The following is a 26,061-nucleotide window of genomic DNA, read 5'->3' as shown; positions in this document are numbered from 1 at the left end:
TTGGCTTCACCTCTCAGAGAGGCTTGGTCACAGCTACATCCGAAGACATCCGAGACAGATGAAAAAAAGGTGCCTTTTGATTCAAATTCTTAATATTAGGATGGCAGTGAGCAGGTGCGTTGAAACACACTTCAAAAGTGCTTTAGATCCGAATTTGATACGAATTTAATGGGCATATGAAATATTCGTCCAGCCCTACAGAATCAAAGCACCCCCAGTAGTCTCTGTTTAAAAGCATCCAGAGAAGAAGAGTCCACCACATTCCCAGGCATCATATTCTACTGCTGAACAGCTTTTAATGTCTGGAAGTTCTTCCTAATATTCAGGCGGAATCTCTTTTCCTGAAGTTTGAATCCATTGCTCCATGTCTTTGTCTAGTTTCATATGTATGCAGAAGATACATAAAAAGTAATATTAGATACAAAGGAGGCAGGCATGAAAACTAGTGGAAAGAACATGAACAATTTAAGATATGTAGATGATAACTTATTACTAGCAGAAATAATAAAGAGTTGGAATGAGTGATCGTGAAAGAACTCAATTATGCTTCTGCAAATAGACTCTTAAAGACAAGGATGTTCTTTAAGCCTTGTTGATTTATGGCCCTTTCCTTAGCTGTAATTGTCTCAAGAATGCAGAGCTAATTACCTCCTCCTTAACAAAATGCAATAGCTGAGCCAGAACAGCAATAGGAAAACAGAAAGACCACACTGAAAGTAGATTAACTGAATCCAAGAAGCCATAGTCGTGCCTTTCTAAGAACTGTGCAAGGATGTTAATAACAGGATCTCTTGGAAGTCTGTCCTTCATAGAGCTCCCATAAGTCAAAACCAACTTGACAACTCATAACAAAAATAACAATGAGCATGGTTTGCTTTTTATTCAACTCAGATATTCTTCTGCATCTTAGATTACAATCAGATTTAAAATGTTGCTTCTTTCTTTATTAATTAATTTACTCATATCATCCAGTTCTATTGTATCTTTTCTTCTCAGAGAAAAGAGTCTGCTCATATTTTCTGTATATAAAGCAGGTTGTTTTTCTTATACTGACATGCTGAAAAATCATCAAGATTATTTCAGGGTGTTCAGACATGGGGAGAAAACTCAACAGATGTCTTCCTGCTCTATTATTCTTTCTGATAGGGTTATGTGATAATAAAGAAAGACATATTGTAATTGGGAAATGAATAATGGAGAATATTCTTTCCATTCTTAAGTAGCAGTATGCTTATATCACGTCAGTGTGGTATAGTGGTTTGAGTATTGGGCTAGGGCACTTAAGGACCAGGTTTCAATTCTCTGCTCACCCATGAAAACCTACTAGTGACCTTGCACAAATATATTCTCACAGAAAAAGACAAAGGTAAATTCTACCAAGACAAACTGGTGAAAGGTTCCTTTTAGCATCGCCATAAGTCAGAAATGATTTAAAAGCACACAGCAACTTTTATACCACTTTCCTTCCATTGCAGAGAGGTCCAGATCCTGGAATTAGTAGGGAAAGGGGCACATAAGGATGACTATCCTTTTTTACAGAATGTTTTACAGAAAGAGAGCTTAAACATCCTGGGAAATAAGAAGTTTAGAAAGGTACGACAACCATTCATCCATGAAGATTTCTATTAGGCTGGATCTACACAGCCATATAATACAGTTTCAGTATGCAGATTAACTGCATTGAATTGGATTATATGAGTCTACACTGCTATGCAGTTAATTTGTATTCTGAAACTGAATTATATGGCAGTGTAGATCCAACCTTAGTTTATGCACTCATCTTTCTGTGCATTTGGAAGTGTGAGAAGGCGCACTGTGTGTACACCAGTCAATTACAGTAGAGTCTCACTTATCCAAGCTTGGATAAGCAAATATCTTGGATAATAAGGAGAGATTAAGGAAAAGCCTATTAAACATCAAATTAGGTTATGATTTTTACAAATTAAGCACCAAAACATCATGTTATACAACAAATTTGACAGAAAAAGTAGTTCAATACGCAGTAATGTTATGTTGTAATTACTGCATTTACAAATTTAGCACCAAAATATCATGATATATTGAAAACATTGACTACAAAAATGGCTTGGAGTATCCAGAAGCTTGGATAAGCGAGGCTTGGATAAGTGAGACTCTACTGTACTTCTCCACATAAGTGGTGACTATATGGCAATTAGTTGGGAAGGTCTCATGAGCATATGCCAGTAGACATATGAACCTTTTAGTACCTTTGGCAGACTCACAGCTAGTGGACAGGATCAGATGAGTTGATAGGTGCAGACTTTCTCCCTCTCTCAGTATTTTTGACTGAATCCAAGAAGCCATGCATCAAATAGGAAATAGAAGGCCACAAAAAAGCATTTTCCAGATGGACATAAACTCTCTTAATACATTTTCACTACCAGGAGTCAGACCACTTTTTGAGTTGCCACATTTGCTATTTTTCCGGATAATTCTTCCTACTCCTTTAACAGTTACATGACAGAATGAAATTCTCACTACTGCATTTCCATGCCAACAAACTCTGTTTTCATTGTCCTATAGCTGGGTGGGGGTGGGCCACAGTTTAGCACAGACTATGGATTATCCATCCATGGATTCAAAAATCCATAGATTTAATATACCCCTTCAAAATAACATTCCAAAAATTAAATCTTGATTTTGCCATGTTATACAAGGGACACCATTTTACTACACCATTTTATATAATTCAGCATCCATGGATTTTGGTATCCACCAGGGGTCATGGAAGCAAACCCCAGTGGATAAAAAGGCCCCACTGAACAGAGGATTATGGTTTGGTTTGCAAGTATCTATTTAAAAGGATTAAGTACCAAGCAATGAAAAAAGACCTTGCCACAAGACACAATGCCAGTTAGTACAGAGACAGGGTAGGATGGAAACATAAAAACCTATTGTATTAAAGACACAGGACCCAGTCATAAAGCCAGTGGCAACCCTGACTCTTAGAACTATGCAAATTAAAGCTGATGGTTATATTAATTTATGAGTTGCCTTTGGAACATTATTCATGCATATGAACAAGATTAATCTTCTCTGTTTCTTTTGCCTGTAAGAAGAGTTGAGGCTGTCAGTCATCACAGCTGAGTTCAATTATTGTTTGAGATGTCATAAAAGTACAAAATGAAAGATTAGCAGTTCCTCTGAAAGTATGATTCATAACAAATGATGATGACTTCATTATATATTGTCTAATAAAGCAAGAGCTAAACAACAGCCAAGACTCAATTAATTTAAGCACACTAAGCATTATTTAACTTAATAAGATTGTGTTCCATTTCTATAGCCAAGTATCTGTGCAAAATGACTTTGTCTAAAGTGCGATTTCAGTATATTTCCTCATTTGTGAAAATGCTTGTTCTCAACTGAGGTATTTGATTAATGCCAATCAGTTTCCCTCCCTGGGTTTCCAAATCTCCAGCTCTGTATTCATGGCCGATCTTCATAGTAGAGACAGGGGCTCAAATCGTCCAATTCAACTCCAGACCTGAAGAAAGGCCTCTATGCAAATATCCAGCTTAGCAAAAAGATCAACAGCTTCCTAAAATTTTGCAAAGTTCAATTCATTTGTAGTCGCAACTTGCCAAGTGACTCCAAGGAATCTATGTACAGTTGATACTCTGGATCCATACATTTTCAATCCACGGAGTCAACAATCAATGACCTGAAAACCTTTTTTAAAACACCAAAAAGCAAACCTTGATGTTGCCATTTTATATATGGGACACACTTGCATGCCATTTTATGTAATGGGACTTGAGCATCCATGGATGTTGAGGTCTATGGGGTGTCTGGAATCAAACATCAACAGATATGGAGAGCATATTGTACTTTCTATTTACATGTAGGCATCCCTACATAGGTGCAGGCTGAAACCAGGCCCAATTCAGGAAGTGCCTGCTTGGAGATAAATCCCACTCATTTAATATAGTAGGATTACTCTCTGTTTGCAGTGCTAACTTGTTTTTAATTCATGGAAATTATTAGAAGATGTGTTAACAGCAGGATATCAATAGAAATGTTCATTTACCATCTGAGAGTTATTTAATATTCATAGCTTTCCTCACCTCCCTTTTGACCAAACAAAGATTATGTCCTTTTTCAGAATAACAGTTCTGTGATGTTTACTTTTCCCAGTATTTATCATGTGTTAGTTAAGATGGCCATGTATATCCTGAAAAGATAAATCAAACATACGGTTTTTTTTTCTAGTTGCCATATGTGACAGTGTTGCGGAACAAAAAACTAAAAAGTAGGGATCATGACTTAAATACAACTTCTAGGTCCACCACAGACCCACTATATCAATAGAGATTGCACAAATATTGATTCAACAATTTCCTATTGATTCAGTCAGTCTTTTCTAATTAGACATTGTAATTTAATTTAGGGCATAGAACCAGAAATCTATCAAGAGGCATATCATAACAGTTTGAATTATGAGCATGTGAGAATTGCATCTGAAGAGAAGAAAACGATTTTTGTTTTAAAAAAAAATTGGATATGTTTCAGATCATCTCTTGAGAATTGCAACATAAAAATAAAAAAACAATTAAAATGGAGACAATTGCTTCCTTTAGAATTCATTTTATTTGTTTGCCTGCTCATTTCATGTAATTATTGAAAACCCACCTTTCTCCCAATTTGGGACCCAGATTAACACAAAATATATTTTAAAAGCAAATTAAACAAGCTACCCTATTAAAAACAGGGAGACAGCATGGTGTAGTGGTTTGAGCATTGGACATGACTCTGGAAACCAAGGTTCAAATCCTTGCACCCTGGGTGACCTAGAGCAAGTCACTTTCCTCCAGTCTAAGGAAAAGGCAAAGGCAAGCCTCCCTTCAACTAGTCATGCCAAGAAAACCTCATGATAGGGTTGCCTTAAGATCGCCGTCAGTCAGAAATGACTTGAAGGCACACAACAAAGCCAACAACAATAAAAATTTAAAAGAGCATATGTTCAAACAGTTTTAAACCACTTACAACAATACCATTAAATGGCCATTTTGTATCAAGGTATTTGTCTGCAGTGGAAAAAAAGCCAAGAGGGAGGAGCTGAGCCTCCCATGGGCGGCACAACCCGAGGGCCCTTCCAGACAGGCCAAAAAATCCAAGAGGAAGTGGGATTTTAAATCTCAATTTCTCTTGAAATTGAGGCCACACAGCTGGCCTAAATCCTGCACTTTTGCTGGAGTGGTGTCCAGATACTCACCTCTGCTGATCCGAGATCAGCAGGAGTGGGCATGGGCACTACTAGCCTCCCCCTTCCTCCCTCCCATTTCCCCCTGCACATACTGGGAGAATATCACTTTCTCACTCTTCTCCCCCTCCCTTTCAAGAGCCAAAGGAGGGCTTTGGATAGGGGAGAGGGGATTTCTCCTCTAAGGCCCCCTGAGGCAAAGGTTTCATGCCTGCATCTGATGAAGGCTCAGGTATCTTGAGAGGGAAAGGGGAGCCAGGGAAAGAATCCAGACATTTTTCCTGTAGCAGATTTTAGAAATCTGCACCTCTGTTTGTAGTGGATTTTAGAAATCTGCAAGCTGGATAAGGGACATTCGCTGAATGTTTATTTTAATTTTTTTTTAATTGACTCTCCGAGATGTGCTGGACCTCATATGTGCTGATTCGGATATCTAAATGTGCACACAAACAGATTCCTTATTATCTCTCCTCACCCTACTGTAAATTCAAGCTCTGATTAATTTCATAAAGATCAGAACAAAGGAATGGTTACAGAGAGTTCTCATTGTAATTGCTTTCCAATTCTGCTTCCATTTAGTCATCTGTGTGTCTGCAGCTCCATTTGTTTACAGCCCTCATCAGCTGTTTCAGGTTTTTAACACTTGTGTTTTTCTTGACAGCAGGCATCTACATTCATGAGAATATGTGCATTTTTGACCGAAATTGGGTTTTAAAGCATACCTTTTCAACACATATTTTTCAGCTGTTAATGTGAATCAGAACACATTTTCTGTAAATATCATTTAGCTGCCACCACCACCACCTCTTTTATCCTGTTTTATGTCCCATTTTAGGGTCTGTGTAGAAAGGCCCAAGACTCAAACCATTGCACTAGACTGGCCAGAGCATTTGAAACCCATTGAAGTTCTTAAGCAGTTTTTAAAAGCCTTTTGTGGCGTATGTGAAAGTTATCCAAATAAGTCTCATGTAGTGCATGTTAAGGTTTTAGGAATCCCAGAACAGCTTCCACCCCTCCAGAGGAACAATGGACATGATCTTAACTGCACAACAGCTCCAAGAAAAATGCAGGGAACAAAATCAACCTCTGTACATGGCATTCATCAACCTTGCAAAGGCATTTGACACAGTGAATCACAGTGCTCTCTGGACCATCCTCCAAAAAATCAGGTGCCCTGACAAATTTGTGAACATCTTGCGGCTCCTCCACAATGACATGATGGCAACAGTCTTGGACAGCAATGGCTCCCAAGGTAATCCATTTAAGGTGGAATCAGGTGTCAAACAGGGATGGGTTATTGCCCCTACCTTATTTTCCATCTTCAGCACTATGATACTTCATCTTGTTGATGGGAAGCTTCCCACCAGAGTGGAACTCATCTATGGAACAGATGGCAAGCTATTTAACCTCAGCAGACTGAAAGCCAAAACCAAGGTTACAACAACATCTGTTATAGAACTCCAATATGCCTATGATAACATAGTCTCTGCACATTCAGAAGAAGACCTACAAGCCACTCTAAACACCTTTGAAGAAGAATACAAGATGCTCGACTTCTCACTGAACAGCAGGAAAACCAAAATGCTCTTCCAGCAGGCACCAGCCAACCCCTCTGCAATGCCAGAAATACAGCTCAATAGTGTAACACTAGAAAATGTAGACCATTTCCACTATCTTGGCACCCACCTCTCCACAAAAGTCAGCATTGACACTGAAATACAACACCGCCTGAGCTCTGTGAGCGCAGCATTTTTCCAAATGAAGTAGAGAGTGTTTGAGGTTCGGGACATCCGTAGGGACACCAAGCTATTATCCTCCCAACCCTGCTATATGCCTGCAAAACGTGGGTGGTTTACAGACGTCACACTCAACTCCTGAAACGATTCCATCAGCGTTGCCTTCGAAGAATCCTGCAAATCTATTGGGAAGACAAGTGAACAAATGTCAGCATGCTGGAAGAAGCAAAGACCACCAGCACTGAAGTGATGATCCTACGCCATCAATTCCGCTGGACTGGCCACATTGTCCGAATGCCTGATCATCATCTCCCAAAGCAGTTACTATACTCCCAACTCAAGAATGGAAAATGGAATGTTGGTGGGCAGGAAAAGAGATCTAAAGATGGGCTCAAAGCCAACCTTAAAAACTGTGGCATAGACACCGAGAACTGGGAAGCCCTGGCCTCTGAGCGCTCTAGATGGAGGTCAGCTGTGACCAGGAGTGCTGTGAAATTTGAAGAGGCATGAATGAAGGGTGAAAGGGAGAAACATGAGAAGAGGAAAGCGTGTCCCTGACCGGGACCGCCTCCACAGTCACCTACGTACCCACCACCAGAACACTACACCTGGAAGACAATCATCCTCGGCCTATGAGGGATCGCCTAAGTAAGTAAGTAAGTAAGTAAGTGCATGTTAAAATAATCCAAATCAATATATATACCAACAGTATCAAGAGCAGAATTGTACACCATAGCTTCACAGTCGCTAAACAATCTTTCAGTGAAAACTTTGGGTACATTTTTTCTTGTTTTCTTGTTTTGGGGATTAGATTGATGTAGCACTCATCTCTGTAATAAAAGAATGAATTCATAGATACAGGGAAGGGATTGTTTTCGGCAGAGGCAAGCAAGCATTTTCAGTCTCTAGATTCATAGCTTTGATTCCCAATGGGAGACTGTTCCCAGACTTCAGAGCTTGCTTGACAAAAAGAAACTACATGAGCTCAGTCCACAAGGATTTACTCTCCATATGTGAAAGAGGCTTAAACCATAAACAGTGAAATAATTTTAATCTATCATGGGAAATAGCAAACAGTCAGATGCAAACAGTTGGGCAAGGGATTGGACAAATGCAATAACACATTAGCCATGTTTGAAATTCAATACACTCTTCTACCAGGTCAAAAACAGTCTTTCTATCAGGGGAAGAGAGTTTCCATTCAAAATAAAGTACCTTAGGATTGAATTCACCAGTTACAGGCAGCCCTCCACATTTGCTTGAATTTGCTTGATCACATTTGCGATCAATTAAAAAATGTTTCAACAATCATTACAAAATTAGGGGGCACTCGCATTTCATTTCTAAAGCATTTCTAAAGTATAGCTGGGGAAAATTTCATTACTATAATAAGTCTAATGAAATTTAGTTACTTTTCATTAATAGTAATTGTGTATAATTGTGATGTCTCAGGCACCTTTGGCCCCTGACCCCGCGGCCATTGCTGACCAACCTGAAGAAGACTTGGGTTTTTTCCCAAGTCAGCAAGATTCAATTCCTTTCCAGATGCCTACTGTTGACATTTCCGTGCCAGAGCCAATTAAGGATGCCCTTGAGACAGTGCAGCCTCTCCCGGGTTCTCCGGATGGTTTACTGTTTGATCGAAGGGCTTTTCTGAAAACAGACCGTTCTCAGAAGCAAAGTTTGCGACGAAGCGCCAGATTAGCAGAGTGAGGTGATTATGGCTAGCCCAGTTCTCTTGGGAAGAATTAGGGAGGGAGGCACCTGGTGCGATGTCTTTGGCAGACCAGTTATCTTGGGAAGAATTGGGGAGTCCAGCACCTGCTTTGGGGGAGCTTATGAACTTCCATAAAAGTTTTGCGCTGAAAACCTTTGGCGCGGTGTCAACTTAACTTCTGACTGGGAAGCATCGTCGTCTCTTGTTCCTGATTTACAAGCGGCCTGACGGTGCGCTTACTCTGGAGTAGACCAGGTGTTGGTTTACCTTCTTGCCAAGTTGGGACTGTGTTTCAGCTCCTGAACATCTAGTTTTGCCTTGCCCTGAAATCCTGATTTGGACATTTATTCTAAAGGACTCTTCTTGCTCCCTGCTCTTTTCCCCACTCAAAACTCAGGTGGAGTTTGAGTGTGTTTCGGTTTCTGGATTTTGAACTCTAATACTGGACATAAGACTTTATTTTATTAGACTAAAATTGATCTTTTCTGGAAGGTCAATTGCTACTTCTACTTTGCTGCTTATTTCCATTTGGAACTTTATTTGCTTTAATAAAGATATTATATTGTTATTGGCTTCTGTGTTGGTTCCCAGTGTTCGCGCCGCCCAGGAGTGTTATAATAATGACTATAATTGGGGAAACTTCAGGGGATCCTTTCCCCCTCATATTTACAGCTATTGGGGTGAAATGTGCTACAATGGAAGAACACATTTACCACTGTTAGCCCATCAATTTCAGAACGTTTCACTTATCCACAGACTTTTGGGGAAGGTTTCCAAAGGTTTTATAAACATTTTAAAAAAAACTACAAGAGCTATCTCCTTAAATTTTCTATACAATGACACAAGATAACAGGGGATCATTCCTCCAAACTTTCAGAAATATTCATACATCTACTGATTTTAGGGAAGTTTTTTTTAAAACAAAAGATTTTTTAACAAATAATTAAAAGCCATAACAGCTATCTCATTAAATTTCTCTCATATTAACTAGTAGAAACCAATATTAATCAATTCTACATTGTCATAGAATTCTAAAGCTGAAGGGGAACCCCAAGGTCCATCTAGTCCAACTCCTTTCTTCCAGGCAGAAAGGCACCATCAAAACATTCGTGACAGATGGCCATCCAGCCTCTAAACTGATTAATATGCATCCCCTATTGAGTTGGAAGGCACCCCCATGGGTCATCCATTTAGAAATTTCATCCCAGCCCAGCACTGATTTAAATAAATAAAATTGTTGTTGTTGTTGTTGTTAATATCTATTTACTAGAACTATCAGTCAGTCCTCTTTGCAGATCCAACAATTCATGGGAACTCTGGCTGGCTGCTGCTACAGAGGGACAAATATCTTCCCTCTCCTGAATGGGGCTTTATGATGCCAGTAGAATTCTGGGAAATGTAGTTTAGGGCAGGGCATTTTGCATTCTCTGTCATAGGGTTCCTCGTCTTCCCAAACTACATTTCTCAGAGTTCTGTGCTTTCTTTCTCAGCAAACCCTGTTCTTCCTCTTCTAACGACGAAAGGCCATTAATTTAAAGAGGAATGGGAGCTTTTTTGGCTGCTTGCCATGAATATGAAACTAACTTTGGGAGGCTTCCGAACATTACAAAATTAAAACAAAAAGGATTGGGTAAGTTTTGATTTTTAAGTTTTAGATGCAGGCCACACCCACGTGCCAGATATCATTTCAGATGTACAGATTTAGCAAATTTTAATACGACTTACAAAACTTCCAAAATTTTTGTGCAAGCCTAGTATATACCAATGTAATTGTGACTTCCAAACTAAAAATCCAAGGATTTTTAGTTTGGAAGCAGAATTGTCTACCAAAGAGTTTGTATGCTATGGTTCAAGGGACTCATTCCAAGGCTCTCACCAAATTACAAATCCCAGAATTCCTTAGGACAAAACAATGACAATAAAATAGTATCAAATTACTACCACTGTAGAGTATGGGTGCATATATCCCTTTTTGCTTTTTGCACAGAGTTATCACCTTTATTTCAACTTTCAAATTTCAATGAAATGGACCAATCTGCAACAATGGAGAAATTGACAATCATAAATAACAAGCCACTGTAGGTGAGAATTGTCAAATTTTCATGGTCCTTATGTATCTCCTAAACTAGGAAATATTTAAGGATCATGATAACCATTCACAAATGTGTAAGTCTAGGTTTATTTCAAGTAAAAAATAGATGTCAATTTTTGCATGGTAACCTATAAAACTCATATCTGATTGAGAATCTCCTTTCCCTGTCCGGAAAGTGAAGGTGCTCTTAATACATTAGCACAGTCAGTGGCCTGAACCCTATCAGTACATTACAGAGTATTGAAGCAACTGCTGAATGGAAAGTCAACACTTAAGTAAACTGCTCTGGATGGTCCTAGCAATAGGATCCAACGTAATGTAAATGTGACAAGAAACTGCAGCTTCTTGTTACACAAAATTGCTTCAGGCCCATGAACTCTCTGAAGTTTTTTAAATGTTAGTACCTGCAGTTTCACATTTGCATACACCACAGACCGTAAAAATATTATCTACTAGCTGTACCTGACCACGCGTTGCTGTGGACCAGTCTGGTTCAATGGGAAAGAAAGGCTAGAGAAAGAGTAGGTTTCAGATATACCATGTTTTCCCGAAAATAAGACAGTGTCTTATATTAATTTTTGCTCCCAAAGATGCTCTAAGTCTTATTTTCAGGTGATGTCTTATTTTTCCATGAAGAAGAATTCACATTAATTGTTGAACAAAAAAATGAACATTTATTACATACTATACAGTAGTTGTCATCACAAACCAACATAACCAAACAAACTGTGAATCCTAACAAGAATTTCTTGTTACTATCATTATTTCCATGTACAACAATCTATGGTATGTACATTTACCAATCCTGCAAGCCCTGGCATTCTGTTTGGCAGGCATGTTTCCAAACAAAAACTTTGCTAGGTCTTACTTTTGGGGGCTGCCTTATATTTAGCAATTCAGCAAAACCTCTACTAGGTCTTATTTTCTGGGGATGTCTTATTTTTGGGGAAACAGGGTATGTGATTTCACAATGCTTGTGGGTAGGCAATATTTGTTGTGGTTCCATTGTCTGTGCAGATATGGAAATTGTCTGGTTTGGTGACTCTGGAACACGGAACATATTACTGTCCATGTGATAAGCAATCCTTGTCCTGATATAAACCATAGCATTCTAAAGATTGCTGCTGAGTGTAAACATAGATAGATAAATAGATAGATAGATGGATATAGATCTCTTTTTCCTTTGCCTTCCCCTTGAGGAGAATGACAGAGGGCATGGCTTCTTCGTTGGCCATGACCTTTGTTATTTTCCTGCTGGGAGAGGTCATAGGCCCCTCCCAGGGAGTGACCCAGTGCCTTCTCCTCCCTATTATTAAAAATCTGGCTCCCAATATTTAAAATAAACTCTAAAATCAGGACAGTAAACAAAGAACACTACTCAGAAAACAGAGGAATTCCAAATATGAAACAATTGGGGCCAGCTAACACCTCCCAATAAAGGATTCCTCCAGGCAGGAAGAAGCCAGGCTTTGAAGCTGCAAGGCTATTCAATGCTAATCAAGTTGGCCAATTGCAACATTCACACTTGGCTCAAGCAGAGAAGAGTTCTTTCTCCCACCCTAGACCTTTCACAGATATATAAAGAGAAGCCTCCCACAAGATGCTAAAACATCCGGATGTGGAACTGAGTGGTGAGGAGGCGAGCCTAGCCATCCCTTGCGGCCCCACCCATGTCAATTGCTAAAGGGAGGAGACTGCTTGGCCGTTGCTAGCGCCAATGCTAAGGGGAGGAGCCATCTGGTATGACTGTTGCTAAGGGTGGAGGAGACTGATTGGCCGTTGCTAAGGGGCATGGTCTTACCTGTCTCAAGTGTGACAGGTTTTTGATAGTAGGTATGAGAATACCTTAAAACACTCATCAGTTCGAATGCTACATTGTGTCCAAATGTTGTAGCAATTGGTGTAGTAACTTGGAAGATTTGAGGTCCCTCACTGATGGACATTATATTTTTATTTATATAGATGGTTTGAAACAAGTCAACTTCATAAACCACAACAGAACCATTGGCTGAGTGGCTGCTGTGGGATGAATAATCCTTATCGTAAAGCCTCCAACATTCTCTCTTGAGAGTTGTCAGTTGAACTTGGCACAATTTAGTATTTTTAGCAATCCTTATAGCTGTGTGTTACCTCTAAAGAGTACATAAGCATAACAAACAAGGAAAACTGCAGCAGACTTTAAAAAAAAGCATACACTGCAGTGCATTCTTCTTCAAAATTCAGCTAAATAATTTCAAGACTTCTGACTTGTTGGTATCAAAGAGAGCACTTTAAGATAGCAGAAGGGGGGCAGGCTTCTGTGAGTGACTGCACTCACGTTTTCTCCCCCAGTGGAAATGTGTAACATGCCATCGACACAGGCATTACTTTGGTCTCTCTCTCTCTGTAATGTGGTGTTCCCTTGGGCTGTCCTATGTGAGACAATGATGCACTCTCTTAGGTTGCTGATGTTCGCTTCAAACATCTCTGAGTTGCTCCTAAAATAGCCCTGTCTTCCTTCATCTGTCTGCATGGTCAGTGAATGCAAGCTTTCCTTCTGTATCTAGAGGAAACCTGGGCAGACTAATAGAACCTTGAAACGTTATGTTTGGACTACAGTTCCCAGAATCTCTTTGCCAGTAGGCTGGGGATTCTCAGAACTGTGATCGAAAAAGTATATTTTGAAGCTATACAGGCTGCAGTGTTTTTCAATACAGGCAATCCCCAAGTTATGAACAAGATAGGTTCTGTAGATTTGTTCTTAAGTTGAATTTGCATGTACAAACATGTAAAATGAACAGTTATATTTGAAAAGTATAACACCAGCCAAATGTGTGTGTGTGTGTGTGTGTGTGTGTGTGTTGTATAGCACAGAAAAGAGTTAACACCCATGTGGTGTTTTATTTGCTGTCTGTGCCCCTATTCAGAAGATTTCCCCGCATTTTTTGTCCCTGTGATAATTGGATCTTGAAAAAATTGGTTTGTTATGGAAACAGATTTGGTGAGAAAGCTTCAGTGGAGATACCTTTTCCCCATGATAACTCTTCCAGAGGTGAATTTCCCTTCCGAGGAGTAGATTTCTCTCATTTCCTGTTGTCTCACCCTATTCTTAACTAGGAATCATTTGTAAGTCAGATGTTTGTAACTCAGAGACTGCCTGTATTCAATTTCTAATATTTTTTTCTGTATTCTTAGGTAAGGAAAACCTCCAGTCTTCAAATCCACTAAAAACCCCACTGTGTTAAACTGATGATGAACTGACAGTGATGTATCACGAGGTCTGACTCCTAACAATATAACCCTTTGTTAAATTGACTTTCTGAATGCAATTACAGCACTCAAGATACTTGAACATGAAAAAGGCTTTTAAAACAATGATCATCTGATTTAATGAGGATTTTGTTCGCGGATAGTTTATTTGGTAATGTTTCTTTCCAACCTTCAGTTACATAGGCATGCATCAATGCAGGAAAAAGTCTTATATAGGAAATCAGGGGATAAAGGGAACTCAGGCACTGTAGGATATCACAGCAATAAAATCAGCCAGTTTAACTCTACTGTTAGAAAAGCAATGCCTCAGCAGTGTTTAAAGAATCATTTTCAAATTATCCAGTTGTTGTTTTACTAGAAAATGGAATCCATAGTTTCCCCACACAGTTATTTCTTTGTTAAATAGTGAGGGATAATGCATTTTTGCTAAATTGAATTTGAGCTTGAGCACATAAATCAAAATGATGTATTGTTATAGGAGTGTTATGGTAGTGACAGAATAAATCACAAATGAATGTTAATTTTATTCATATTTCCTAAGGGGGAGGAGAGATTGTGAAATATTCATTTTGAGGAGTCATGGACACCAGGGAAGAGTAAATAGCACTGGAGCAATTGATGTTGGTGAATTTAAAAGATGTCATGTCCCTGAAAGCCCTTGAAGTAGTTGCATTCAGATGACCCTTTAGGAGAAAACCAGCACAAACCCCATAAAAAGTACTCTGGAAGAAACTGCCACATTCTCAGTTATGCTAAGATCACAGCTAGGAAATGGCATAATAGTTTGTATACTGCAAATATATATATGCTTTGAACATGAGCTGACACATTTGATATGGTTCTGTGGTCCTTGATGGTTGGCATTTTATTTTTATGCAGCACAGCTGGCTATTTAGATTTAATTAGATAGAAGATGGCTATGGGAAGGAAAGGATTTAATCCCTTCCCCTCATTTCCCCAGTCTAGGTAAGGATGAGCATGGCTTTTAAATAAATAGTTATAACACTTTAATTCCACTTTAGATCATATAGCTACATTGTAGGGTATCCTGGGATTTGTGGGTTGGTGAGGCACTAAAGGCTGAGAATTCGAAATAGTGAAATCATAGCATTATGGCCTCTAGCTTTATTAAACATGGAATGGTCTTTGGAAATGGCTTTTAATTCGGTTGTTATTGATGTTGTTTAATGTGTTTTTTGGTCTTTTATGTTATTGCTTTATATGATTGAATGTTTTATACTATTTATTTACATTGCTTAATTTATTGTATTGTGTGGCATTGAAGATTTGCCTTTTTATGTGTAAGCCGCCCTGAGTCCCCACAGGGAGATGGGTTGGAATGCATATAAAGTTTGTTATTTGTTGTTGTTGTTATAGCTGTGTGTGTAGTGTAAAAGACCCACACTGTGGTAATGAATCCTTTACTGTACATGCTTCTATTTTCCCATTATGGTAAAGGTTGTTGTGATGTGGTGACAATTTTAATTTTTAGATAGACAGAAATAGAAAAGAGGTAAGCAGATTAACATGTGAGTCTCACATATTCTGTTACAATAACTAAATATAATTTATGTGTGGTCACATTTCTTGTTAGTTGCTTTCAATTGTTATTGCTTTGGCCACAGAGGAAAATAAGAAGAGGCAGGCACAATTCTGCAATTCTTAGACCTAAGGCGTTATCCCATGAGATGTGGGTGGGAGCATCACATTACCATAGCATTATGTCCCATTGCTTTAGAAAGCAAATTGTATCTCAGGTCCCATCATGTGTTCTTGCCTTTTCTCCCAAAATCATCCCTCTTCAGACTGATCACTCAAGTGAGTGCAGTTCCTGCCCACTCCATTTTTAAAAAACCTTGAAGAAAACGTTGAGGATACTTGGCTTTCCTCTCCAATCCCACTACTCTGGAGGTGCACCCGGCGCACTGATCTTAACTAAATAGCACTTCGAGGATATTAGGTTTTCCTCCAAATCTCAGTACTCTTCATCGCAGAAGTCCAGAACTTAAAAAGCTACCTGTACTGCAAATTCAAAAGCCAAGAATACTATGAAAGAGGAATGGCAGGAAATTTCTGTATTTCTAATGATTAAATTAATTTTAAAAATTTATGACAAACTCATGAAGCAGGATTTTGGGAGAGAAATGTCAATGGTTGATAGGGGACTGCCTACAGGAAAGCACCTTAATCCATGTCACTGAAATGATTAAGCATTGGCAAATCCCACACGTTTTTTCCTCTTTTCTCTTTCTAGTGATTCCTGAGCTCAGAAGATTATCTCTGACCATCTTCTTTTCCCTCCATTTCCTGACACTTAAGAAACATTTTTCTAATGAGACATGATTGATGCAGGCAGGAAATCCCCTGAATCATGGGACGAGCTCCATCATACATTGTTTCCTTTCTGTTTCAAAAGTGTCTAGAAATTGGGGTGGGGAGCTGTGTGGGATAATGTACTTTGAGCAAATAAAAGGCCCTCCCTTCCTCCCAATTACCACTTCCCTAACCTCAGAGATAAGCTCCTTTATGCTATATCAATCCCAGAAGCAGAGGAAAGGTCCTCCCTCTATTACAACTGCCACTGCCCTAGTCTCAGAGGGAGAGAAGAAACTGCCCCTGCCCTAGTCTCAGAGGGAGAGAAGAGTCCCACCATGCCTAGGCCCAGAGACAGATGAAAGGCACTCCTTCCATCCCAGCTGTCATTGCCCTCGACCTAATCGCTTCACCCACTACCATCCCCTTTTCTGTTTGCGTCTTGTCTTGTTTAGAATGTAAGTCTGTTTCCAGTACTACCCCTTCTTTTTCAGAACTCACCTTGGGCAAAGGTAGAAATGGGAGGAAAGAGAAACTTTGACATTTTAAAAACAGTTGAAGAACTGGAATGGCAGAGGATTAAATAGGAATGTCTACACCAAATTGTGATAATTGTCTAGATTTGGCAGGGGTGGGCCCAACTAATTATTTGTTGGATCACTTGTTCAACTTCTTTTGAAATGTCTCAGTATCTCTATCCAAATCCTACTTTCTAACTTCATCCTCAGTTTACTTCATCATGGAAATGTTGGAGGATATACAGCTGGAGAGTGTGTTTTTGCTATACCAGTTTATTCTTTTGTATTGTCTCTGATTCTGTTGCATTGAATTCAAGCAAACATTTCTTTCAGTTTTATCTTTTCTAACCAATGATCAAGGAAACCTGAACATTTAAAGATCCAAGTTGTATGGGAGTTCTCCCAGAGTTGTATTTTGGAAGGGTCCAGGACATAGTGAAAGAGCTTCCATACAACTTGGAGCAGGTGGAGGAGAAAGTGGAAAAATCAAGTGGGAATTCACTCTCCACTTGCCCACAACAGAGCTATCAACTGGCACAACCACCAATGGAATCCCCTAACAGGTATTTGAAAAGCATTGCAAAAAACTGAACCAAATATTAAAATTATTTCTCTAGATTTAGAATCCATATTATCAGCACAAGGAGCATAATGTGACTGTCAAATATACTGTCAGCCCAGAACTGCACTCAGACATACCCTGCTGCCTAAGCACAATAGCAGAGACAGATGCAGAAAAGAACTTCACGAGTGATTTGTCATTTGTTTCTTGAACAGGAAATTGGAAAATGTATTGTGCAATTGCTCTCTGACAAAAAAATCCTGGGTGCTAAAGTTCAAGTGATGTTTCTATCGTCTCTGTTTTCATCTATAGAACAGATAGATATATAGGCCATGAAATCTGTGGTTTTCTGCATCATCACTTCCCTTAAGATCTACATCAACTAGCAATAGAGAAAAAGTCAGAGTGTGAGAACTATTTTTAGGCCACCGCCGTAAGCATGTGCAGCCTGAGTATTAATAGCAGAAAACATGCAATGTTGACTGGCTTCCTTACTCCCCTCCTTAAAAAAAACAAATGGAAGTAGCTCAAAAGTCTATAAGAAGTCCACATTTCAGCCAGAAAAAGTATACCTCACATCAGCAGTACCTTTTTATACCTACCATGGACATTCATATGTACACGCAGATTAAAACAAAGACTTAAACCAAGACATGTCTCAGTTTTACCGGAGGCATCCAAATGATGCTTCTGATAAAACTGAATTAATTAGGAACAAAGCAGGATTCCGAATTAATTAGATACCTGATGTTGCACCCTAGGTTTCAGGCACACCTCAAAACCACACTAGAGCCCCAAAATATAAGCAAAGCAAGCTGTTTATTGAAAATTATATGCAAGCAATAGCAAATCAAAGTTCAAAGTAAATGAAATAAGGCTTAAGTCCACAAGGTACTTGAGAATCTTGAAGCAAGAGTCTATGAAAGTCACACAAAAGAAAAGAGTCCAAACAGAACATCAAAATAAGTTCAAACAAGGTATCAATATTAGTCCAAGGCACAGGATCAAATCAGAACACAGGAATCAAAGCACCAAGATTAATCCAAGGAACAGGATCAAAGTTGGAACACAAGACAGGATCTTAACTGGAGCAGGAAATTCAAACTGCAAACTCACAGGAACAATAACTGGATAATCCAAAAATCCCCAAGAGCAAGGAACATGACTGGAACAAAACTCCAGGCACAAGACTGCATAAATTGACATGGAAATCCACAGGAACATGGAACAGGATTTTTGACACATGAAACATGGATATCTCTCTCAATGAGCAAAGTTACCACCTCTGAATCTCTCACAGAAGCAGCTCTTCTTAAGGGTAAACTCAAGGCCTCTTCCCGTGGGAAGTCTGATCATTATTCTTTCTCAATAACAGCCTCTTGCTGCACCTGGAAACCTTCCTTTCATCAAGCTCATTAGCCTTATCACAAATAGAGTCACAACTAGAATGCCCATCTGGCAGGGAAGGGTCCGACCCTGACTCTTTCAATGAATGTGGTTCAAGCTGCCGGCTTGAAACCATTGTGTGCCTGTTCCCAGAACCCTCCGAACCAAACTCTGGCTGGCCTGGGACAGCAGTTGCCTCCAACTCTAGCTGCATAGGAATCTCAGACCCAAACCCAGAGTCCTTCAACAAGTCAGGTGCGGGAACAATCACAGAGTCAGGAGCAGGGACAATCATAGGCTGAACAGGCCCAATCTCAGGCTCCCCTGACAGCTCAGGTGCAGGCTGGGCTACAACACCTGAAAAGACGCAGATCTGAGGTAAGATCCAGGCCTTACCAGGGGTAGGCTCTGTGTGGATTGGGCCCAGGGACCATGTCACACATTTCCTGGACTCAATATACACAGCTGTCCTGATCTTTTGGACTCCATGAGATGGGGGTCAAGGCTCCCCCCACCCTAATCACCTGGTGTGTCATTTTCTCGTGCCATGAGACTCCAAGAAGAACTGTAATCACAGCCAAATAAGTTTTTTACATTAAAGGGTCGTTTTGGGGGACTTCGGAGTGACTATATGTCATCCAAATTGGTTTCAGGATGGCATGTAGCCACACACACATACACACACATGGAAAGCCCAGATTTTTTGGATGAAAGTGGGGAGAGAAATGCGTGCCAAAGGGGGTTATCAAAATGGTGGCTGAGTGCGTTTTTAAAAACCTGCTTTGCCACACATTTCTCTGCTATCTGGAAGCGCCCTAAACCAGCTCCTCCCCCCCAGTGACCAATCAAATAACAAGCAGAACTCAACCATGATATATTGTCATTATTTATGACCTTTTATGTAGTTTTTACCTTTTCTTCAAAGAAACAGTTGTTTAATAGCCTGGAGTTATTATGTAGGACTCATTGGACCAATCATTTCATTATACTCTCTAAAATCATCTGCAAATAGCCATTGGTTTGTATTAATATCAAGAATATCTTCCAGAAAGCTAAAGGTGGCACATATAGTTCTCATCCTTTCCACAACAATCAATTGGAAAATATTAGTTTCAGAGCTACTGACTGACACAAAGCTACTTAACCCAAAATGCAATTGTTCTTAGCTACCATATATATTCGAGTATAAGCCGATCCGAATATAAGTCGAGGCACCTAATTTTACCACAAAAAAATGGGATAACTTATTGACTCGAGTATAACCTGAGGGTGGGAAATGCAGCAGCTACGGGTAAATTTCAAAATAAAAATAGATACCAATAAAATTTCATTGACTGAGACATCAGTAGGTTAAATGTTTTTGAATATTTACCGTATTTCAAATAAAAACAATAAACTAGCTCTATAAGTGGAAAAGTAGGGGCAACAAAAACAATATGGTATCAACAATAACCTTATAATAATAACAACAGCAGCAGCAGCAGCAACAACAACAACAACAACAACAACAACAACAACAACAACAACAACAAAACTTCATTTGGATCCCACCCTATCTCCCCATGGGGATTCAGGCCAGCTTCCAACATAGTAACAGGCAAATATTCAATGCTTATATAAACAATGCAGAGCTAGATATAGATCTATAATTACAGATACAGTAGAGTCTCACTTATCCAAGCTAAACGGGCCGGCAGAAGCTTGGATAAGCAAATAACTTGGATGATAAGGAGGGATTAAGGAAAAGTCTATTAAACATCAAATTAGGTTATGATTTTACAACTTAAGCACCAAAACTTCATGTTATACAACAAATTTGACAGAAAAAGTAGTTCAATACGCAGTAATGTTATGTTGTAATTACTGTATTTACGAATTTAGCACCAAAATATCATGATATATTGAAAACATTGACTACAAAAATGGATTGGATTATCCAGAGGCTTGGATAAGCGAGGCTTGGATTAGTGAGACTCTACTGTACTAATTTCACATATGCATTTCCCCCTGAAACGTTTGCAAATCCACCCCTCTCTCTATGTATGTGTGTGTGCATTTCCCCTACAATATTTTAAGCCCTCTATCTAGACATCTATATATATAAAAGAGTGATGGCATCACAGCGACCCACAAAACAACAAAACTACAGGCCCCCCAACCTCGAAATTTGACAACACAACCCATCATCCACGCCTCTAGGTTGATACAACAAAAAGAAAAGAAAAATAAAGTCCTAATTAGAGGGAGAGGAATAATTTCTTTTATCCAATTGCTGCCAGTTAGAAGGCTAAGCTCCTCCAACTTGGTCTCCTAGCAACCCAATAAAAATAATAAAAAAACACTAAAAATAATTAAAAACACTAAAAGATTAATACAATAAAATACTATAATAACAGAAAATAACTAAAAATAATACAAGAAAATAATAAAATATAATAAATAAAAAGATAACTTACAATAAAATTAATTAAAAAAATACAAATAACATCAAATAAAAATTTCACAACAATTTTTAACCAATACCACCACCACTTTGCCACAGCAACGCGTGGCCGGGCACAGCTAGTGTCTATATATATTTGTGTGTTCATTTCCCCCTGTGATATTTCCAAGCCCTATATATACCCTGTTTCCCCGAAAATAAGACAGTGTCTTATATTAATTTTTGCTCCCAAACATGTGCTAGGTCTTATTTTCAGGGGATGTCTTATTTTTTCATGAAGAAGAATTCACATTTATTGTTGGACAAAGAAAAGAGAACATTTATTATATACTGTACAGAGTTGTCATCAAAAAACAACATAACCATATATCTGCTTTGAAATGGATGATATGAGTCTAAACCATCCTAGGAAACAGGTTTCTGAATTCAGATTATTTGTTTTGAAGTGGGTGATATGAGTCAAAACTGTCACAAAATCCAGGTTTCTGAATCCAGATTATCTGCTTTGAAGTGGATGATATGAGTCTAAACCAGAGGTCCTCAAACTTTTTAAACTGGGGGCCAGTTCAGTGTCCCTCTGACCATTGGAGGGCTGACTATAGTTAAAAAAAAACTAATAACAAATTCCTAGGCACGCTGCACATATCTTATGAGCCTGCTTTTGGCTAATGAGATGCTCAATGTCTGTTCCCCCAGGCAGGAAGCAGCCAGGCCTTGAAGCTGCAAGGCTTTTCAATACTAATCAAGGTGATTAATTGCAACATTCACACTTACCTCAAGCAGACAAGAGTTCTTTCACCCACCTGGACATTATTCCACAGATATATAAACCCCACTTGCCTAGTTTCCAACACAGCCTCTGAGGATGTCTGCCATAGATGTGTGTGAAATGTCAGGAAAGAATGCTTCTGGAACATAGCCTAGAAAACCCACAGCAACCCAGTGATTCCAGTGATTTATTACTGCCAGCCTTGACCCTATTATTTATTTATTTATTTATTTATTTATTTATTTATTGGACTTTGTATACCGCTACTCCCAAATTGGCTTGGAGCGGTTTACAAAATAGATAAAACAATACAGTTAGCTTTAGATAACAATAAAACGGACATAGCCCCAAGTTTTCACCCTTCGAAGACTTGTCGGAAGAGAAAGGTTTTATAAGCCAGGGGAGGCTTTTTCAGCTCATAAATAAGGGCTGAAAAACTCGGCTTATCTTCGAGTACATACGGTATGTGGAAAACAAATCCCCATATAGTTAAGGACAGTTTACTTTCTCAGGTTAGGATTTTTCTGCTGATGGCTGAGTTGGGTGTCTTTTGATCTGAAAAATATAGAAATAGCTCTGTGTACAAGAAAAAAACAACACACATTAATGGTAGCTTTATATTAAGCCAATCAGAAAGTGCACTGTGCTAGTTTTCAAATCTTACTAACTTCCTCAGTATTAGGAAAAGAGACTGCATTATGATGATGAAACTGATGTCCCCCATCAAATACTATTCATGCAAGTCCTTATTCTGAAGAGGAAGTAAGAAAATTGATCTCTGAAATTGCAGGCTTCAGAGCTAAATACAAATTAGAATTAAATATTCCCTTAATTCAGTGGTTCCAAACATTTTTTTGATCAGGGACCACTTGACCAGGGACCACTTTGACCAGAGATCACTCTCCAATATTAATACCAATATGATTACGAATCAATTTTTGGTCAACTTTAGATTCGTTTTTGGGGTGCTGATTCAGAAAATTGCATTGAATAGACCATATCAGCTCTAGTTTCTGATACAGAACATATACCATCAAGTAGTCGCCATCTGCTTGCCCACAGAAGACCATATTTAATAATCTAGAGCTGATGTGGTCTATCCATTGCAAATTTCTGAATCAACACGCCAAATAATCCCAGGAACAGGCCTAAAAAAAAGACATCAAGAAAAAGATGTTTGGGTTGGGCTGTGTTATTATCCATAGTTGTAATGTTGAGGCCGCAGGTCATATTTTAGTTCTTGCGAACCACTGGTAGTCCACGAACCACAGGTTGGGAACTACTACCTTAATTGATCTATTCCATTAGCAGCTAAGTGCTAAGCATTGAGTTAAAAGGCATTGCCTACACAACTAACGAAGTATATGAAATGGAGATTACACTCAGAAGAGACATTGTAGGATTGCTTGAGGGTAGTACTGTTATTACGGGTAAGCCAGAGTGTTAGTCATGCCATGATTATTTCAGATATCAGCGATTTTTCAATATAACAGCTGGGCTTCACATAGGAGAACAGTTAAAACAGCCTTTTAGCTTAGTAGAATTGCTTTCTTGGACTGCAGTTTCCACAATCCCCCAATTTTAGTTTTAAAGGTAATACTTGCAACCGCTGAAAATAAACAGTTGTCTTTTTTTCTTGTCAGAAGCTACTTGGGAAACTGCAAGTCGCTTCTGGTGTGAGAGAATTGGCTGTCTGAAAAGATGTCATCCAGGGGAAGCCCGGATGTTTTGATGTTTTATCATCCTTGAGGAAGGCTTCTCTCATGTCCCTGTATGGAAAGCTGGAGCTGACAGAGGGAGCTCATCCCCAGATTCGAACCAGCAATCTTCAGGTCAACAACTCAACCTTCAGGTTAGCAGTCCTGCTGGCACAAGGATTTAACCCATTATGCCACTGGGGGCTCCGAACAGTTGTCATAATAAAGAGACTGTTATTTGGACATTTTGATAGCTCCAAACTTTCTATAATGTTAGTGAAGGAGAATGGTCTAGAGCAGGCCGGCACAACTGGTGGCCCTCCAGCTGTTTTGGCCTCCAAATATCAAAATCTTTCACCAGTTTGTCCAATGGCCAGGAATGCTGGGAATTGGAGGCCAAAACAGCTTAATTACTGCAGGTTGTGCAGGCCTGATCTAGAATCAGAGCTTGCTCTAAAGAATTATGACGATCATTAAACCCCTAGATGTTGTGTGAATTTGCAATAGGAAGGCAAAAAGGTTTCAGTGAGCTATCTATAGTACACAGTTATACTAGTTTGATTCCATTTTGAAAGCATGGTGATTCCTATGGAATCCTTGTAATTTAATGAGGTGCTTGGCATTCTATACCAGAAAGCTCAAAACTATTATACTAAACTATAAATCCTGTGATATGTATTTATTTATAGAAGGTGTGTGTTTTATAGTAGAACCCCATCAGATGAGACTTGGTCTCAGTCCTGAGATGTTTCCAAGCTGGGGCCAGATGGAGCCTGCCGGAGCCCATCACATAATGCAGGGCTACTTCCAGCGGGGCTCCATCCTGGGTCCATCATGGAAGCATCATGGCTACCCATGTTCTCATTAGCTAAGCTGGGAACAGTGTGAGGGAAGCTGGGCAGCAATGGTTTCCCCCATGTAATGTGAAAGGGGGCAACGTAGGCAATGTGCAGGGCTTAACTCTGCTTTGCCTCACTGCCTGATGGATGCCCCTGCTGTCCTGCAGCTTAAAGACCTTGATGTGATGAGGTCCTAGGGCTCTGAGGGACAAGGAGGACTTGGACAAGGAAACCCACTGAATGATCTTGGGCAAGTCACACTTTCTTAGTCTTAGAGGACAGCAACGGCAAACCCCTTTTAAAGAAACACTGCTGAGAAAACCTCATGATAGAGTGGCCCTACAGTTGCTATAGGTTGGAAATGACTTGAAACCAAACAACAATACTATCTGTATTCATTTTCTGAGTGAAAGGGATCTGAATGGCATCCTGGGACCTTGAGTAAAAGGTCAGTTAAGAAATATTTAAAGTGATGAAATAATTGAATCCCATGCTGTAAGGCAAAGAACAAGCCTTAGACCTAGCAGTATCTTATTTCAACTTCTCCACTAAACACTAGGATTTCATAGTCAAATCTAGAATTTAAATCAGAAGAGAAAATTGTCCCACAAATACCAAGGGTATATTGATAATACATTTTTAAAAACACTCAACCTCTGTCATCTTATTTGAAAACGCCTACTTTTAACCTATGAAAATTTTCCCCGTCTTTTTTATCTTCTTAAATTTCTATCTTGTTAGGAATAGAAACAAATTATTTTAAGCATGCCCAGAGAATGCTGGCAAAATATTATTTTCACTATTTCTTTCTCTTTTGTACTCTTTCTCAGACTGTCACTTTGGGGAAAAGAAGAGGAAGCTCAGAGAGCCTTTTCAAGAGGAAAGTAATTTGTTTCCAGTGCAAGTGAACTGTATATTCCCAAGGATTACCAGTTCTGTTTTCAACTGAATGGTAAACATATCAAAAGATGAAATTTTTAATGAATGCCTCATACATGCAAAAGAAGACTGATGGCTGATGTAAAAATGTACAAGGAATACAATGTTCAGCACACAGTCCCTTTTCAGATTGAGGTACAAGGGCATTCAGAGTGTTAACAAGACATCAATACCTGAAACCATAAATGTATGTGTGCATGCGTTCAAGTTGTCTGTCAACTTATGATTGCCCCATCAATTTCATAGGTTTTTCTTAGTCAAGGACTACTTAGAGGTGGGTTTGCAATGCCCTTCCTTTGAAATATAGCCTATACTAGCTGGTAGTTGTGACCTCCCATCCAAGTGCTAACCAGGGTTGACACTACTTAGATTCCAAGTTCAGCATGGATTTTCTGCCTTTAGGGTATTTACAACTGAAACTATAAAAAGGCAGGTATGATTGTATAGGTATACACATATTTGTGTGTTGCCATGTGTTCTGTGTATGAATTTAACTCATTTATCCCCAAACCTTTTCATTTGGGTTTTACAATTTTATCATCAGTAGGACTATCTGAGTGATTAGACCTTTGTTAGA

The sequence above is a fragment of the Anolis carolinensis genome, chromosome 2, assembly GCF_035594765.1.
Source record: "Anolis carolinensis isolate JA03-04 chromosome 2, rAnoCar3.1.pri, whole genome shotgun sequence".
NCBI classification, from domain to species: Eukaryota; Metazoa; Chordata; class Lepidosauria; order Squamata; family Dactyloidae; genus Anolis; species Anolis carolinensis.
This window is presented reverse-complemented; position numbering follows the sequence as displayed.